The 18,980-nt window shown below is 40.9% G+C and overlaps 1 long non-coding RNA gene across 1 annotated transcript in view; it reads right to left on the bottom strand.

Annotated features, from left to right (window-relative positions):
* Positions 1-4,891, bottom strand: part of LOC143844327 (uncharacterized) — a 29,365-nt gene extending 24,474 nt beyond the window's left edge. Inside the window, exon 1 of the long non-coding RNA XR_013233957.1 lies at positions 4,794-4,891. This is a non-coding gene — a long non-coding RNA (uncharacterized LOC143844327). The remainder of the gene's footprint in view (positions 1-4,793) is intronic.
* Positions 4,892-18,980: the final 14,089 nt, after the last annotated feature.

Raw genomic sequence — 18,980 nt, 5'->3', positions numbered from 1 at the left:
GTATGAAGAAGAGAAAAATATTACACAAACATGTTGTATGTGTAAGACACTCAGTTCTAGCCATTTCATGGTTGGCAGAAAAGAAGCTCAACACTAGAGCCAGGATTCTGCTTTATGGAATGGATAAATAAATGAGAACTGTGGACAGCCTTATTCTTCCCATTGAGGGAAATTCTGGGCTTGCCAAGATTCTCCCTGTCTTCAAGCAAGAGGAGTCCTGCTTGCATCAGCAATGCTATTATCTAAGTACTGAACAGGGATGATTTTGAATCTTCATTCCTGCTGTGTCCGCTTGAGAGTTCCCATTTCAATTTTGTTTCTCCCTTGTGCAAATTGAATCTGCAAGTCCTTAGTTCTCTGCCATTTTGTGATTCCTTGCACCAAGTTTCCCTATTCATGGTAGATATATGCATAAATTGTGTATAAAGGCTAGGTGTTTATGCAAAGTGAATGAATCTATAAAACCAACAGCATAGGATGGAAAACCACAACAACGTCTAAAAGTATCAATGAAGATAAAAAGAGATGACACAGGGACATTTGTCCATTGCTAGTACTGAAATCAAGCATGCCTTCCTCCTTAAGAAGAACTGGGCAAAACATGACATGAAAGCCAGCTATGGTCCAACAGCATTGCTACGGAAGCAGATTTACATAATTGCACATTTAAAATAGCATCATTTGGATGCATAGAAACTACTATATTTACTAGCTAATTGAGACTCTGTAGAGGAAGTAAATGCTAGAAATATCAGTCTTAAAATGTACACAGCTGGGAATTTGCCTGCATAGCCTTCATTTCCCTGAATTCCACTCATAGTTCTATTTAGGATGTGCTAATGATGTTGGGGGTGGGGGGAGCCCTAATCATTATTCAGAGTTGTGCAAGCATAACTTATTTATTTATTTATATGTTACTTTGAGGTCCCCCACTGTGGTTACGCTGCTCCAATTTGAAATTCTTCTAGAAGCTGCACTGATTTATTTATCTTTTTAAAGTTATACAAGATCCAGGAAATTATTTCCCTGCCTTTTGTTGAAACTGTGAGCTGAAGCAAGAATGGGCCACATCAGGAAAGAACCAAGGAAATCATAGATCCTGGAACAATCGGGAAGGTTAGGGAGGTTTACTGTTCAGTCCCCAGGAAAAAAAAATATATATGTTTTTTTTAAATTAGTCATACCTGTAAAATTCTGCCTGCTTGGAAATCCTGGAGCCAATTGATACAATAACTGTGTTATTGCTGTACACTGACAAACCTTTTGAATCAAAAGACCATTTAGTAGTAGCTGCTCAAAACATGCTGCACATTCAGACTGGACTCCTCTCTCTTCTTCTTTTTAAGGCTAAGTAATAGGGATGACACCTTTGCCTGGTATTGCTGTAACATATAATCTGTCCTTAAACTCAAGGGGCATTTCTAAACATCGGAAAAAATAATGGTATGCAAGCATAATGGCATAACGCTAAATATTATCATGCCTCCAGGTATTCCTCGCCTTCTAGCTGTCTTGCTTTCTTCTGCTGCCTTTTCACACTCCTTACATTTCACATTGCCTGCTTGAAATGGCAGAAGAGAGAAACACGCTTTACACCCCTTATGGAATCACAAGTCTTAAAAAAAATCTCATTCCTAATTTGGGAGGAAAACTTTAGAGAGGCATGTTTTGTGTGAGAACTTGTGTGGGGGGGATTTTTTTGCTTTGCTTGCATGAATGAACACCTATTCTTTGCTCCAGGCAGTTTGATTAAAAAAAATACATCCACGGAAGAAGAGAGAGGGAGGCGGCTGCGAGGGCAAGCACTGGAGGCAGGGATAATGCTACTCCAACTCCACACATTTCTTTGCCATATGGCTTGCTGGGTGCTCTCCTCTTGCTCGCGCTAGATAGTTGGGGGAATCCACTTTTTGGGATTCCCCAGCTATTGCTTTAAAATGGAGGGTGTAGCTTCCGGTTTGCTGCTAGGAAGCTGGATGTTGACAACATCATGCAAAATGCCAAAAATATGGCATCTGCAAAAGGTAAGCCTTTTACTTTATTTTCCAGGTGCGGAAAGGCTTTAGGCATAATCTATTCATGTGTTTTCAGGTTGCAGGTATGGGACTAATTTAATGCTTTTTCTATATAACTTCATTGCAAAGTTTTTTAGAAAAAGCACAAGGCAGAAAACTTCTTGCAGAGCTTGCCCAATTCATACAAGCTTTTTGCCCTCAGAGACTGTTGCCATTTAGACCCATCAAAAATATTAAATGGCTACCTGTAATCAGAAATAGGACTGACTATCCATCACCTCATGACTTAACATCCCTGTTCTGCTACAGGTGTAGACCAAATCTATTTGTAGAACAATCTGAGAAGCCAAAACATTATGAAGTAAATAAACAATGAGATTTGCTGACTCTCGATTACACCAAATGTTCAAGAAAAGGGGGCATTGTGGATTAAGTATGGGAGGTTGTTCAGGACATACCATAGAATCATAGAATCATAGAGTTGGAAGGGGCCATACAGGCCATCTAGTCCAACGCAGGATTAGCCCTAAGCATCCTAAAGCATCCAAGAAAAGTGTGTATCCAACCTTTGCTTGAAGACTGCCAGTGAGGGGGAGCTCACCACCTCCTTAGGCAGCCTATTCCACTGCTGAACTACTCTGACTGTGAAAAATTTTTTCCTGATATCTAGCCTATATCGTTGTACTTGAAGTTTAAATCCATTACTGCGTGTCCTCTCCTCTGCAGCCAACAGAAACAGCATCCTTCCCTCCTCCAAGTGACAACCTTTCAAATACTTAAAGAGGGCTATCATGTCCCCTCTCAACCTCCTTTTCTCCAGGCTGAACATTCCCAAGTCCCTCAACCTATCTTCATAGGGCTTGGTCCCTTGGCCCCAGATCATCTTCGTCGCTCTCCTCTGTACCCTTTCAATTTTATCTACGTCCTTCTTGAAGTGAGGCCTCCAGAACTGCACACAGTACTCCAGGTGTGGTCTGACCAGTGCCGTATACAATGGGGAATTTGTTGGGGTTACTGTAAAGGAATAATTTGTGAACTAAATATTTGTATTGAAAACTATATTCTTTGAAAGCATGTAAAGTCTGTTATGTACTGCAGGATAAAATGAAAACATATCTGGCTCAGAAACTGATTGAGTGACCAGGGCTCCACATTGTAGAGAAGACTTATCTTCTCCCATTAAAGGTAAAGGTAAAGGTATCCCCTGTGCAAGCACCGAGTCATGTCTGACCCTTGGGGTGACGCCCTCTAGCGTTTTCATAACAGCTGCCAATTACAGACCTGTCTGAGTCAGGTCTGAGAAATGTTAAAGAGAAACTTATAAATTCACCAAATTATATCCTACATAATTATTAATCTTTCCTTAAAGTCTCTGCTTGTGTGTGAAATAGAACTTTAATTATCTTGTACTGTTAATCCCCTTATAGGCAAAGACAATGGCCAAATTAATGAGATCCTGAGTACAATTGAAATGCCTGAAAATATAACAGAGATGAATGAAAGGTTGAGGGATCTGGGCATGTTCGTGGTTGGAGATGTGAAGATTAAAAGGGAGCATCATCAGTTTTCCATTGCTTTAAACGGCTGACACATAGAATATGAAGAAAAGTTATTTCAATAAAAACCAACTGAAAGCATATTTAAGTGATGGAAAGATAGAATTAAAAATTACTAGGAATATCTTCCTAATGTAACAAGGAACTGGGCAGGATGCCTACGGTCAGCCCTCCATTGTTCGTTTCTTTTTAAAAAGAGGTTAAAGATTAATCTCTTTCGGATGAATTCGGACAGGGTGAATGTTGACTCATTCCAGGGGATTAGGTTAGTGGAACAGTCTGCAGTCTGTATCTCCAGAACCAAATATGGCCCAATAGGAAACCAAATATGGCTCTTTAAAAATGCAATGAAATATTTAACCAAATGCAAGTAAACTAGCACGTGGAAGAAGAAGAAGAAGAAGAAGAAGAAGAAGAAGAAGAAGAAGAAGAAGAAGAAGAAGAGAGTTGGTTCTTATATGCTGCTTTTCTCTACCCAAAGGAGGCTCAAAGCGGCTTACAGTCGCCTTCCCTTTCCTCTCCCCACAACAGACACCCTGTGAAATGGGTGAGGCTGAGAGAGCCCTGATATCACTGCTCGGTCAGAAGAGCTTTATCAGTGCTGTGGCGAGCCCAAAGTCACCCAGCTGGCTGCATGTGGGGCAGTGCAGAATCGAACCTGGCATGCCAGATTAGAAGTCTGCACTCCTAACCACTACACCAAACTTGCTCACCAGCAGACTCAGAGGTCAGCCAGAACAGTTTTCCAGATAAAATCTGTTTTCTATTACCTTTTCCTCAGTGGCAAATCCTAAATTATAAACAGTCACAATGAATATATCATTTTTAATGTTGTTAGATGTAAAATAAAATAATTCATTTATGCTCACCATACCTCTCTTTTTTAAAATGCAATAAATCTAAGTAGTAGTTCTTCTATAACCTATAAACATAAATATCAGCCAATTAACTATCTTAAATGCAGTGAATTCACCTCAATACAAGTTGTAATATAAATTGGCCGATGGCTCAAAATAGTATGGAGATCCTGTTCCCAAAAGTCAAGGTCCCAATTACTTCCCTCAAGTATCTCTAATTTATCTCTGAAGATCAGGCTCCAGGCATTCTAATGATCCCAAATCTTAAAGGGGCTGCTCACTGAAAACAAGAAAATTCCTGTGCCGAATTCCAGCCTTGAGGCTGTAATGTATCCAAAGAGTACATATAAAAACACTCTCTTTACCTCCATTTTCTTTGAATGTCCACTCTTTGATTTCCTCCCAATGTAACTTGTTCCAGTCCAAAGAAAAGAAGATCCTCAGCTGCATGATTCTGTTCCAGGCAGTGACTCATGATAGGGGCGTCGATTATATGGTTTCTGACTCGGGATTGATGCTCTTGAAATCTAATCTTCAAAGCTCGAGAGGAAATTCCCACATACAATTTACCACAGAAATTCCAGTGATTCTTGGAGAGGCATGGCATACCTTCATATTTTCCTGGATGTAGCATCCTAGCATTGCCAGTAGTGATTTTGTTTTCTTCCACCAGCCAATGAAGTTCCATTGGGCAAGGGAAATGAGAGTTCTCCCAATACAGCAAGCACATTGAAATCTCTAGCAGGTTCTCTGAAGCAGCATCTTACATTTTTTTTAAATACATAAAGATGCCAAACATCAATCATAGGCTGAAGTAGGTTTCACTCCCCTCCTTTTAGTGCAAACTTTGTGCAGTTCTACCCTAGTACCAAGATAAAAAAGTGATCCAAAGTAGGTCTACTCAGAATCCTACTCCCATCTAGCCCATGGCACTTACTCCCATGAAAGTGTTCTTAGGATTGCACTGTCAACATGGCAGTTAAGCCATTTCTCACCATAGCCTGCACATCAAAATGTCCCAATAGATGCTGATAATCAATGACATCTTGTGATGTTAATTAATACATAGGTTGCCCTCTAATGAGTTGCCTCCACAAGCCCTGAAACTATTCAGCTTCTGGGATGGTTCTTCTTACTCACACAAACCTTCCTGCCAATAATCCTATTAATTCTCATGTCCTAACAAGTCCTGCCAAGTATACCAGCCTGCATTCTAGACTAGTCAATGATTGCTTTTGTTTGGAAAAGATTGGGAGCAATATAACAGCTCCATTCCAAAATGGTGGGATGCTGATTCCCACCCCCACCCCCCTGGTCAACATGAAGTTAAGTTGGTCTGCTCCAACTTGAAGGTACCTGTAATTAGGCTTCCCTGCCTACACCAACTTTATATTTTTCAAGGTTGGATTCAAGAATGTGGTCATTGGCTAATCATGGCACCTGTGTTCACTTTTGTAACTAGATGGGAGGGGGAAAGCAGGAGTGGATGTTATCATCTTCTGGAAGGTTCCATCAAGTGAGCTTGATGATTGAGTTTGGGAGACCACCTAAAACAGATGACCAAAGACTATAATTAAGCCATAGGTAAGAGGGAAGACATGTTAAAATTCATGATTCAACTGGGTATGGCTCGGACTATGCCAAGTCATCATTATGAACTGTTGCGTAGATAACACAATCCTCTGGTTTAAATATTATTAAAGTTATGCCATCTAATACCAGGTAGAGAAATGGCAGAGAAGTTAGATTTTCTTATTTTTTATTTCTGCAGGATTGTGTTGCTTAATAATATCTTTATTTCTTAAAACATTTAAGAAACCTTCATATATGTGACCAAGATCTGGTTTTGTGTGTGCAAATAACCTTAAGGACCCATAGGTCTGAGTGCTGCTCAGTTTGCTCAGGGGATAATGACCAGACTTGACACGGGAACTGTTCTTTTGTTGTTCTTCTGTATTGTATATGACTTTGAGTACTTTAAGTGCAACTAATAAATATGCAAAATAAATAAAATTCAATAATGTGTTGGTTTAAATTGGGTTATTCTACTGAAGAATGATTAAAGTGCTCATAAGCCTTAGTGCAAGGCTGCCTTGAATAAACACACCAACATGTGTCTCATTTCATCTTCTCAAATCCAATCTAAGTTGGTATTCCAAGCCTGTACTCCATAAGTAATGTGGTAATGAGAGGCACTACAACTCAGAACATGAACATTAATCAGAAGATCTTTCTGCAAGGAGTGAGATCATTTTAATCTGCTTAACTCTACAATGTACAATGAAGGAAGTACAAAGCCTAATAAAGAAACAAATTATCATGTATCACATTCAATTTTTGTGGCACTTCATCAGAAGTAAAAAAAAAAACATAATCTAATAATCACAAAATAATGAAATTCTGGTTACTCATCTTTGTCTTCATAAATGTTTTCACAGCAGTAAACACGAATATTTTTTATGCTTATTCCAAAAATGAAATTAATAACATATGCTTGATGGAAGAGTAAGTGTACCACTTTGCCTGTGATATTTGTATATAAAATTACAAAATGAAAAGGCACTCATTACCATAATGTACAACATGTACTGTGATGACAGAGCATGTGCCATTTTTCCATTGCAGAAGTATACCAAAGAACAATTTGCATTTGATATTCAGCAGATTTTTTTCTTGCTATTAGTTAATAATGATGGTAGAACAACTTGGAATAAGATATAATTTCATTTTAAATGTCCCGAGGAAGGTTAAAAAGCATGATTATCAAAATAAATTACTAGTCTACTAGGATGACTTCAAAGATGGGTGATTTGGTCTGGGGGGGAGGTATTATAGAACAAATCTGCGTTTTAAAAAACCTTTAGGAATATCAAGTTTCGTGAATACTCTAGCTCAATTTGAATGCAGCAATTTCTTCTATGGTTTCTTGGTGCATTAGCTAAGATTCCAATCATTTTTATCACTGAGGAAAATAAAATTTGACAAGAAACTGCTTTTTGGAGTTAAAATTGGCATGTAAACAACTTATTCTCCCAGTTCTTAAGGAGACAAAGAAACACAACCAACAATATGCAGATACAGGTCAGGACTACAAAAATGAAGTTTAAGCCTATTCCCAGTAGGGTTGTCAGCCTCCAGATGGTTGTCTGAAGATCTGGCCTTATAGATGATTCCCAGAATATGGAAATCAGTTGCCCTGAACTGGATTTGAGGGCATTATAACCTACAGAGGTCCCTCCCCTCCCTAATCTATGTGCTTCACCCCTAAATCTTCAGGAATTTCTTAAATGGTAACCCCTCTCTCTTATCTATGGTGAGGGTTAACCCATCACTCTTTGAATGTGAGATACTCATTTCTGGGATTCTGAGAGATCTATGTATTTAATTACATGCAATAAATATGCAATCAGGGGTTATGTAAACACTGCCCTCTTATTGTATTGCCATTGAACCGTAAAAACATGAAGAAATATTCTCACAGGACCGCATCATGAAAGTCTTCTGATTCAATGGGTTGGTGCTGGCAAATATCACCTTGTAGCTTTGAAGTGAATTTTGACAGTCCTTCCAGTTCTTGAAATACACTCTGAAGTTTCGAGGGAGTGGAAAAATTCCATTCTTCTCTCCTCCCAAGTATCATCAAGAGGAACCGAGTAATTCTCCTCACCACTACCATTAATATAGAGATGCACATTTAACTATCTGTATTTACGATGTTGTTTCTGTTCTCATAATTATTATACCAATAAAAAGAATTGGAGAAATCATAACAAACAAATTAATGAGATAGATGAGCCAGCCAAGTGAGATATATGATAACGGATAACTGCACATGGGCTTTTTTTTTCCTAGAGTGGAAAAGCCACCAAAAATAAATGCAGTGAATTGTGTGCATAAAAGCTTTTTAAAAACCCTATATTTTGATAAACTGCTTCTGTATTTTTAAAAATAAGCAACCATTATTTCGATCAGTGGTGATCCTTAATCTTCATTAATTAAAACTAGAACATATAACTCTCTGGAGGCTAGCAACTGTAATTGTGTTAATTCAGAATATAATTATCACTATTCTGGAACTGTATTCCTTGAAAAGGTGTTTTTATTGAGATGAAAACAGGGAGGCAAAAATATCACACTCAAATAACAACTTTTCAAAAACAAAAGACATATTAGTAGTAGATGAGGCTACCCATTCAGCCTAGGGAAGTATTGTCAATTATTAGGAGCTCAGTGATGAGTCTCTAGCAATTCCAATTATTATTTACAATTCTGTATTTTATTTGTTTCTTTTAATTTGGGGGCATGGTCCAGGAAACTGCTTCTACCACACTTATTTTCTTGGGAAATGCAACCATTTCATTTGTTTCCCTTATGCCTTTTGTTGTGTCTGTAGATCTGCTGAGGACCAAGCATGAGGTCCGTGGCAGGATCATAACCCTGCCAGATCCAGTCAGTTCAAACTGAAACTGACCAATAGTGTGCACTGGGGGAAAGATCTATTGTGTTTTGGGTTTTGTAAGGGTTTTCTAGTTCAGTTTTTTGCCTCTTGTACTATCATGCTGAGATCAAATAAAGAGCTAAAATAAAGAGAGCCAGCTTGGTGTAGTGGTTAGGAGTGCGGACTTCTAATCTGGCATGCCGGGTTCGATTCTGCGATCCCCCACATGCAACCAGCTGGGTGACCTTGGGCTCGCCACAGCACTGATAAAGCTGTTCTGACTGAGCAGTGATATCAGGGCTCTCTCAGCCTCACCCACCCCACAGGGTGTCTGTTGTGGGGAGAGGAATGGGAAGGCGACTGTAAGCCGCTTTGAGCCCCCTTCGGGTAGGGAAAAGTGGCATATAAGAACCAACTCTTCTTCTTCATCTTCTTCTAAAATGAATTCCCAGTGTCCAGGTCTCTGAACCCATGAATCTAACACTTTTTTTTTTTTTACAGTAGGTTCATTTTTACATTAAATGTTATTTTTGCATTACTTACCATTGCTATGATATATATGCTTTTTTATATTAACTGTATTCTATTTAAATCCACTTGAAACAAAAACAGGAATTAAAACATAAGTGTGATTCTGTGCACTTGCACTGCTGGGTCTCTCAGTTAAGGCTACAAGGCTTTACCCGCAGTTCAACAGTGTCTGTATTTGCAGATGTTTCACAATTGTTCAACTGTATAGGAGAAAATAAAGTTTCGAATATTATTGGGAAATATTCACAATTCCACATATTCGCCAGGTGACCAGATCTCTGTAGTCTGGAGATTAGCAATAAATCTGGGAGATCTCCAGGCCCATGAGGAGGTTGGTAACTCTATATAGGCAGGAACAGCCACCAAAGGGCAATTGGATTGATAGTCATAGTCAACAAAGCAGGAAGTTTTGCTTGCAAAGAGGGAGAGTAAGTGACAAATACTCTTTAACTTAGAAGCCCCCTGGCACACTGTTCTGTTTCTACTGTATTTTTGTCATTAATTTTTGTATTGGAAGGTGTTTTGAGGCCCCATTGGAGACTGAGGAAGGACACAAATGAACAAAAGTTTAACATTTTACATTTAGCATTTTATCTTCCCAAACAGTACTTCACTCAATCAATCGGGTGGAAAGAGCTTCCAGAAGAGCTGAAGCCCCTTTCTCATTTCCAAACAGTCCGTAAAATGGAGTTCTTCCACCAGGCATTTGGGTGGAGCCAGTAAAATAACAAATTATATAATCAAAGGGGCTCTCCCAAAGCATAACCCACCCCCAGAGATTCCTTTTGAGGGGGAGAGCTTTTCCCTTCTGCCAAACAGCTGGCTGATAAGGACATTTAAAATACTGCCCTGGCCGAGGGTTAGACACAGCCAAGCCATGTGAATTTCTTCTTCACAACTCTCTGCAGATTTGAAGCCTACTGCGCAGCATTATTTTGCAGACAAAACTGGATGCTGTTGCGGAGGTTCTCCTGTTTCATCTGCACAACAACCCTGTGCAGTAGGCCTCAATTCTTTCAATTCAACAACAACCTGTGCGGGAGGCCTTAAATGTTTCTTCACCACAATCCTGTTCAAAGTAGCCCTTTCTGCCTGGGAAGCTCATCTTCAATGAGCTGTAATTCCAGGAGCTCTCCAGGCCCAACCAGGGGTTTTGGCTACCCCTGGGTTAGAAATATTCCTGGAGGTTTGGACGTAGGACTTCAAAATCATACAATGCCTCAGAGTCTGGCCTCCAAAGTAGTCATTTTTGCCTGCAGAGCTGATCATTATAATAGAAGGCTCCGGAGAGCTGCGGGTGGGGGGGGGGCTGCGCCGCCTTCTCCCGGCCGCTGGAGCAGCCTGGCCATGTCGAGCACATGGCTAGCCCGCTCCAGCAGCCAGGAGAAGGCTCCGGAGAGCTGCCGGTGGGGGGGGTCTGCGCCGCCTTCTCCCGGGCGCTGGAGTGGCCTGGCCGTGTCAAGCACGCGGCCAGGCCGCTCCAGCAGCCAGGAGAGGGCTCCGGAGAGCTGCCAGTGGGGGGGGGGCGGCTGCGCTGCCTTCTCCCGGCCACCCTAGCTCCCATTTTATTCACCTTTAAAATGGGCTTTATTCCTAGTCATGACTATAAAACAGTTATAGTTGTTTCCCTAAATGACATCACAGGTGAGAATTCCATAGCCTTGATATCATCAGAGGGCCTTCCTAGTAGTAACATTGCTGAAGCCATCCTTAACACGCCCGCGGCGCCGCGGGCACCGCGGACTAAATAATTTGTTAAGCCCTTGGGAGGGCTTTGTCTGTGATGAGGAAGGGGCCTGATTGGCCCCTTCCTCCGGACAGACCATCGGCCGGGCCAATCGGCAGGCGCGAAGCGCCTGCCGATTGGCCCGGCTGATTCCCACCCTACTGACAAGGAAGTTGCTCCCTTGATGGCGGCCTGATGCATCGGGAGGCGCAAAGCGCCTCTCGCCGCATCAGGCCGCCCACAAAGGGAACCCCCTTTGTGGGGTTTCTCAATAGCAAAAAAGGTGAGAAAAGCTGACACCGATGCAGTAATTGAGAAACCCTTTGTAAGTTCTTTCCCAACCAATGTTTTCATGTTTGTTTGAAACATACAACTATTTTTGATTTACTTTGATATTGAGCTGAAATGAAGAACATACAGACTGAAAAAGTTTCAGTTCTTCAAGCAAATTTTGCTATCAATGAAATATTTTCATTGAAAGAAGAAACTGTGACACATTTATGAATTATTTGATGTTTATTGCTATTTGCATCCCATAATCTCTCTGGGGCACAATGCCACAGAATTTACCCTTTCCAAGCAGCCCTTTCATCTCTAGGAGCCAGTTTTTTTTCCTTGGGAGATGATCTCAATAGTCTGCAGATGACCTCATTGCAGAGTCTGAAGCATTTTACACCCTGTACTATTTTATGCCATCAGTTTGTACAACTACCACACAAAAAAAAGATGACCACAGTTTTATACTTCATGTGGGTAAATCATCAGGAAAAAAATGCAACTTTTAATTGAACCAGAGTTCTTATGAACATCTCAGAGGCCATTTTAGCACCTACTCTGGAGTTGGTTAGTATTTTTTCCCCTCACTTCACATCCTTATGTACAAAATCATTATTCACGCTGAACAGACTTATTTATCTATCAGCTTCAGTGACTGTTTTGTGTTGTGTGTTGGTTTTTAGTTCATTTAACAGATTTATTTCTTGACAACATTCACTTAATATTTTTTATTGTGAACAAGGAATTGGTAATTTAAATGTGCCAGATTTATAGTACCAACAAGGATTATTCTTCAGTCAGACATTTACTTACATGAGTTTCAGTGGACAGCAGAACAATTGCGTCATGAATTTAGGATTTCTTAACATTCTAAAGGCGCAAAGCATCAAGGTCAGGAATACTAGGACTGTTATTAGAAGCAAACCTTAGAACAACCTATTTCCTATCACCTGAACTACTGTTCTTTAGTGTTGCACTGCAATCTTAGCATAGCTGTATCACCGAAATGGATTTTGGTGATTGGACTTCATTTCCTAACTCAGCTGAATAAATAAGCATGCACTTTCAGTAGAAGAAAATGAAATAAAAGTCCCAATGGGTGAAAAGTTACAATCACTTTTCAGTGACACAGGCGCATTTTTTTTAAATGATTTTCCTTTCCTGGTCATATGCTTTGCAATCTGCCACATACTTAGGGGGAAAAATGGCATGAAAAACAATCCAGACAGTAAATAAATGCTGGGGTCATGGAGCAATTTGGGTGGTTTGTTTTAACAGGAAAAATTATTTCAGTAGGATATTTGTTGGCATTATTTTTATCCTTGAATGTCTACTATGAAGAAATATGGGGTGGGGGGGGGTGAAAGTCTGACCTGAGTTTTAAAATTAGTAGGTAGTTTTAAAAGGTTTCCTTCTAAGCCGTGAACAAGCAGGGAGGGAGAAGTCAGTTCAATACCTCTCCAACCTCAACCCAGCTGCCTCTTACAAAATTCTAATAGGCCCAGCTGGAGACAATAGGATATTCCAGTCTCTCCCCCTCCCCTCCAAAAAGGAACAGTGATTTGGAGGTATTAAAGATCAGAAGGACTGCAGGAAGAAACTTCTTAAGACTTCAAGAAAAAGCTTCTTTGACTCAGCCTGACCTGGTCAGTGGATGGAGAAACAGATATGATGAAAAACTACTTGTAACCTTTGAGTACGGAATGCTCATTCCATCAAATCAGACAGAACTCTTAACTGAAGGCTGGAGGAGGTGGCCATTGCCATGTGCTGACCTGAACAGCTGAAGGAGGATGCAAGGTGATGGAAACACAGTACAGAATGATAACATAACTGTCCCAATGCTGACCAGGTACTGGGCAGCAGGATACATAGACACAAGGCCTCAGGACTTAGATTGGAAGCTGGGAGTCCTGACCCTCCTAGTGGATAATTTCTTCAAAGGTCATATTGTAATAGCTGGCTACCAGAGAGAGAGAAAAGCCTCTCCAGGTGTTGGGAATACCTTGGAGGGCAGGATGGAATAGGACATGCAGGCCAAAGCAGGACTGCCCCACCACACCTATCTATACCACATTTCTGAATGGAAATGGATGCCTGCCATAAGGATACCTTTATATGCTATGTTAAACATCTAGAAATGGCTGGATAGCCAGCATTGCATAGTAGTTACAGTTTGAGTCTAGTTTTTAGTATAGGATTCCCCAACCATTTTCAGCTTGAAGGCACCTTTGGAATTCTGACAAGGCTGGTTGCTGGGTACAACTGCAAAATGGCAGAGTCAACCTCAAAATGCCTAGGATTGATTAGTTGGTCTTCAACATTTCAAGCAGAAGTTTTGTGAACAGCTGAAAAATCTGTGATTAAGAACTGGAAACTGAAAATGGAAACTGTTTTCTGAGAAAAGAAAAGTGGTTCCTCAATCCCAACAACCCTCTCCTCTTTGTAAACAAAATCTTTACTTTGTTTGAAAGAGGACCTCAGTGCCATTCTGATGAAGGGGTTTTAAGGTAAAGACAGCTGTATTTCTTCCCAGAAGGACTGTATAATGCCAAAATGAAAACTGACCAAGTGGGACAGTAAGCTTAATTAATTTGGAGGGAAAATTTACTTCAATAAAAGGTGTAGAGAAGTATATGTCATACCAGGCTCACAAACTGAATATGTTTCTATAAGCATAAAGTGGACAATGAACAATTCAAAGATTGCAGGGATTCTACTTGACATGATATCACTTAATGGAACCCTAGATGTGATGACACATCACTTTAGGAGTCATTGGAAACTCTGTTATTTTACCATTACATTTCTGCCAATCCCTAGAGCAATATGACATCACTACCAGTTTTCCCCAGAAATTATGTCATGTTTCATAAGAGAGCGGCACCCCTTCATGTGTCCACTTTCCATCTCACACCAGGTGCTAGGCGGGTAACCCTAATTATAAAAATATTCCTCAAGAGTTTTTGTTGATCAGTTCTGAGTGACAAAAATATTTGCATATATAAATGATTCAATATTTACTTATTTTTATAGTTGTGAATTACACATTCTCTGTTGCTGCCTAGTGAGGAACTGTAAACAGCTACTTTTTGGAATATGCAAGATTTGCAGTGTGCATGACTGAGCAGAATATAAAGAGTACCCTGCAGGGGGCATTTAGTATAATTAGATCAGGAACTTCTTGATATTTTTTTCCAAATTATCTCCTCCAATATCCTGATTGGTTCAATAGAAGACTTCCTGCTCCTTTGAACACACAGCTTGCCTCCAGAAGAGCAGTTGAACAGACAGAATGACTGCAGACAGCAATTAGAACAGTCAGTTCGGTCTCTTCTTCTCTTTCTATACATAGTTGTTTCTCTTATGAATAAAATCTATCTAATTCTTTAAACAACCTGGCGATTTTACTCTTTTCAACCTCTGCCAAGACTACTGAAGGGAGTAAACAAGGAATGAGTATATTTAGGGCCCAACATGGAAAACAAAGCTGAGAGGAACAGATCACTGCAAGATGCTTCACAGACACAAGGATGGTGAAGAATGGTTCAGTAGGCAACTGTGGCCTTTCACAGAGTTGCAACTGTGACTGGACTACACACTTCTGACTGCAGTCAGGACAGAGTTCACATGATGGAATGCTCCCTCATGAAAAGATCCCTGCACATAGCAAGCTACTGGGTTAGAAGGCAGCCTTTGGGTTCACTTCAGCAGTACAGATACTAACATCTGAACGATACAGAGAACATTAGAAGGCAGTCTTTACTAATGCCTTTAAAGTGCAAGATAACAGGACAGCAAAAAGATGTGCAAGTACTCCTTGCCTATTGCCTGGAGGAAATGTAAGCAAGGAATCCTCCTACTGCACAGAAACCATACTCATAGGTGTCCCTGATATGAGGAGTAATTTCTGGTTTGGAGAGTGTGATTTAGGATTTTACCCTTTATAGTACAAGATAAATCCTAAACAGGTCTACAAAAGGGGCATGGTTGCCAAGTCCATATCATCTGAAACTATCAGACTCATTAGACAGGGTATTAGTGAAAACAGAATTAATACTATTTCCACATAATACTAAACATAAACCACATGGTACCTGTAGATAGTCACAGCCATGTGACTTTGAACAGTTTGATTATTTACTGGCTAGAACTGTGGCTTGTCCTGGTGAGGGCCCAATCAAAAGGCACTTCGTGCCTTCCAACTGGGCCCTCACCCAGCCCCGCCCATTCTCCACCCCCCAAGCCCTTAACCAAATATGATAGCACTCACCGAGCGGTTACAGATGAGAACTGAAGCCATCTGCAGAGTGAAATCAGCCTCACACAATCCTGATAAAATTTGACCGTCTGCATATTCAACAAAATTTTAAGTTTTGGTGTATTGATGTAGGATAGAATGTCTTACATTTCAAATTCTCAAATGGATGAAAAGGATTAAAGATGATTTTTTAAAGTGGGATCTGTAGCTAATTGCAAGTATATTGAACCAATATGATGAAATGTTACATTGTAGGTTAAAAATCATAATAACCTCATTGCTGAGTAAGACCAAAGCTCACCTGTGCCAACAGCCTTTTTTCTATAGTGCCTATCAGCCAGATGCTTTGGGGATCTCACTGCTATGGGCTTGAAAGTGGCAGCCTTCCCATGTGTATCCCATCTCGGGGTAGTTTCCCATCTCTCAGTAGTTTCTACTGACATAGACAAAAAAGCTCCATATATCTCAGAATATATACACACACACACTCTTTTGATTATATTTTATTTTTAAAGGAGGATTTATATTGCTTATCTGATGAGATATGATAAAATCATAATTTTTAAATTAAAAAATAATTTTTAAATTAAAAATTAACTATACCATTAATGAATCAAACTAATTCCCAAGAAGTTGGAAGTGCTACTGAAAAGTGGAAATTCTGACCCAGGATTTAAGGTGTCACTCACTATGAAAAGCTTTGCACATTCCTTGAAGCAACAGGTCTATAGTTTGGGGGTTCTCTTTGACCCAGGCCTATTGCTGGATAAGCAGCATGGTGTAGTGATTAAAAGCAGTGGCCTTGAATCTGAAGAACCAGATTCCTCATTCCTTCACATGCAGCTTTGGGTGACCTTGTGCCAATCACACTTCTCAGAGCTCTCTCAGCTCCACCTACCTCAAGAGGAGTCTGTTGTGGAGAGTGGAAGGGTAGGTGACTATAAGCTGCTTTGAGACTTCTTCGGGTAGTAAAAAGAAGGGTACAAAAAAAAAAAACAGTTCTTCTCTTCAGCTTGCAGCTATGGCCAGGATTGCCTTTTACCACATTTCACTGGTTAGACAATTGTGGCCTTTCCTGGGCATTAAAACTCTGGCCACTGTGACATGTATTATAGTCATAACCAGATTAGATTACTAGAATGCACTCTTTATGTGAGACTGTCTTTCAAAAGAGTCTGAAAACTTCAGTTGTTGCAAGATATTACAATCAAGATGTTGGTTGGAATAGGTTGTAAAGACCATATAATTTTGGTCCTGGCCCAACCACAGTAGCTCCCATTCTGGCTCCTGATGTAATTCAAGAAGCTGGTATTTAAAGTTCTGTATGACATGGCACCTAAATCTCTGTAGGACCTCTTAGAAACCTATCCAACTATTGTGCTTATCTTCTGATGTCTTGCTATGGGTAGCCCTACATTCTGAGATTAGGTGAGTAAGATCCAGTCATGGCCCCAAAATTCTCCCCCAGGGAGTGTTGATTGTCCCTTCTGTTGGCATCATCTGTCAGTGAATAAAGACGTCTTTGCTTTGTTTGCCATTTCATCCATGGTCGCTCTTTCCTGTCCTATATTTTAATTTTGAAATTTTTTAATATGTGTTTTGGCTTCAATTTTAGTTGCTTTATGTCAGGAATCAAGCTGAGCCCAGCCAGTAGAGTCCGTGGTAAAGAAACATCCAAGATTCAACAGGCAGTTGAAAGTTCAAGGAAGAGCTTTATTAAACGGAAACTACAGAGTTACTAGAAAAGCCAAAATCTCCAAAGCAAAGATCTTGAAAGTTATGAAGATACAATGCACACCTCAGGGTTATTATAGAGTACATTCAATAGGGGAGAGGGGCATAGGCATTTAGGCGGGAGAGCACAAGGCACCAGAGGTGCAAGAATTCCCAGCCGGGACAGATGGCTCGGCTTTGATCCCAACAGTTACATTTCTGTTGAGTCTCCGCTGTCTTTGCAAGGTCGTAGGAGCAGTTGAATAAGGCAGGCAGATAGTGATGCCAAAGAGGGTCCTTTTGTCATGTGTGAATTACCCCAAAACATGCAGCAAACCTGTGTGAAGAATAAAAGAATGCATAGATTTTTATATGCCTAACTCATATAATTGGCTCAGAGGGCTGACTGCATCCCTGGACCAATGCAATAGTGCCACTCTCTGAGAGTCATCTCGAGGTCCACTTTGGCCCTTCCCCAAAGCCACCAAGGGTAGCCCTGGAGCCTTGATCTCATATCTCTGATGGGGCAGGGTCACCAGGTCAGCACTTACCTTTCAAGCTTATACTAAACACAGAATTTCTAAACAACCATCTACCTCTGTCACCAGATTGTAACAGGCTCAGCTCTCTCTAGAAAGTTAAGTTGCAACAATCCTTAATTTTAGTCAAAACACAATTCCTTAGTATATCAGTCCTCCACCCTGCGAGATTATTTCTCTGGGCAGGGTGCTGACCTGGCACGCATGACCAAGACCTGGGTGAGAGAGAGTGAAATGGTTGCCCTTAAAGATCTTGCCCCACCCGGGTTTGTGGTCCTCCACCAGTCTTGGCTCTATTGTGGGGTATAGGGGTGGCATTCTGGTCTGGGAGGCTTACTCCTACAGGGCTCTCCCAGCATTGTTGATCGTTGGGATGGAATGTGTCAGAGTGGAATGAAGTATGGTGGAAACCTTGGCTATCTGGGTGGTTTACCATCCATCCAATGCTCCCCCTCAGCTAGCATTGCAAGCTCCTGGAGGTGGTGATGGCTTGGGCTTTGCAGTTCCCCAGGTTATTGATCCTGGGGGACTTCAATATCAATGCTGACTCACCATCCCCTGGGTCTGGTTTGGACCTGTTATCGACCATGACAACACTCGGGTTCTCCAAATTTGATACCGTACCCATCCGGTGGTCTATCCTTTACTGAAAACCCATTGCTGGACCCGCAGGATCTGGCCAGCTATTGCCCAGTGTCGCATTTGGCATTCCTGGGCAAGGTGGTTGAGAAGGCCATGGTAGACAAGCTCCTAGAATACGTGGATGAAACATCAGGGCTCGACCCATACCAGTCTGGCTTTCATCCTGGACACGAGGTGGAGACAGTACTAGTCACCTTTATGGATGATCTCCGATGCCAGCTGGATCGGGGTGGTTTGGTCATACTTGTATTATTCAATCTGTTGGCTGCATTTGATGTAGCAGACATGAGTTGTTGGCCCACCACCTTGCCAGGGCCAGGATTCAAGGGACAGTCCTTCTATGGCTGTGCTCTTTTTTCAGAACTGGACACAGAGGGTGGCTGTTGGAAAGGAGTTATCACACCCCTATTGACACCCCTGTGGGGT

The sequence above is a fragment of the Paroedura picta genome, chromosome 1 (genome assembly GCF_049243985.1).
Source record: "Paroedura picta isolate Pp20150507F chromosome 1, Ppicta_v3.0, whole genome shotgun sequence".
Lineage (NCBI taxonomy): Eukaryota > Metazoa > Chordata > Lepidosauria > Squamata > Gekkonidae > Paroedura > Paroedura picta.
The sequence above is the reverse complement of the archived record's forward strand: the minus strand, read 5'-3'. Positions and strand labels throughout refer to the sequence as shown.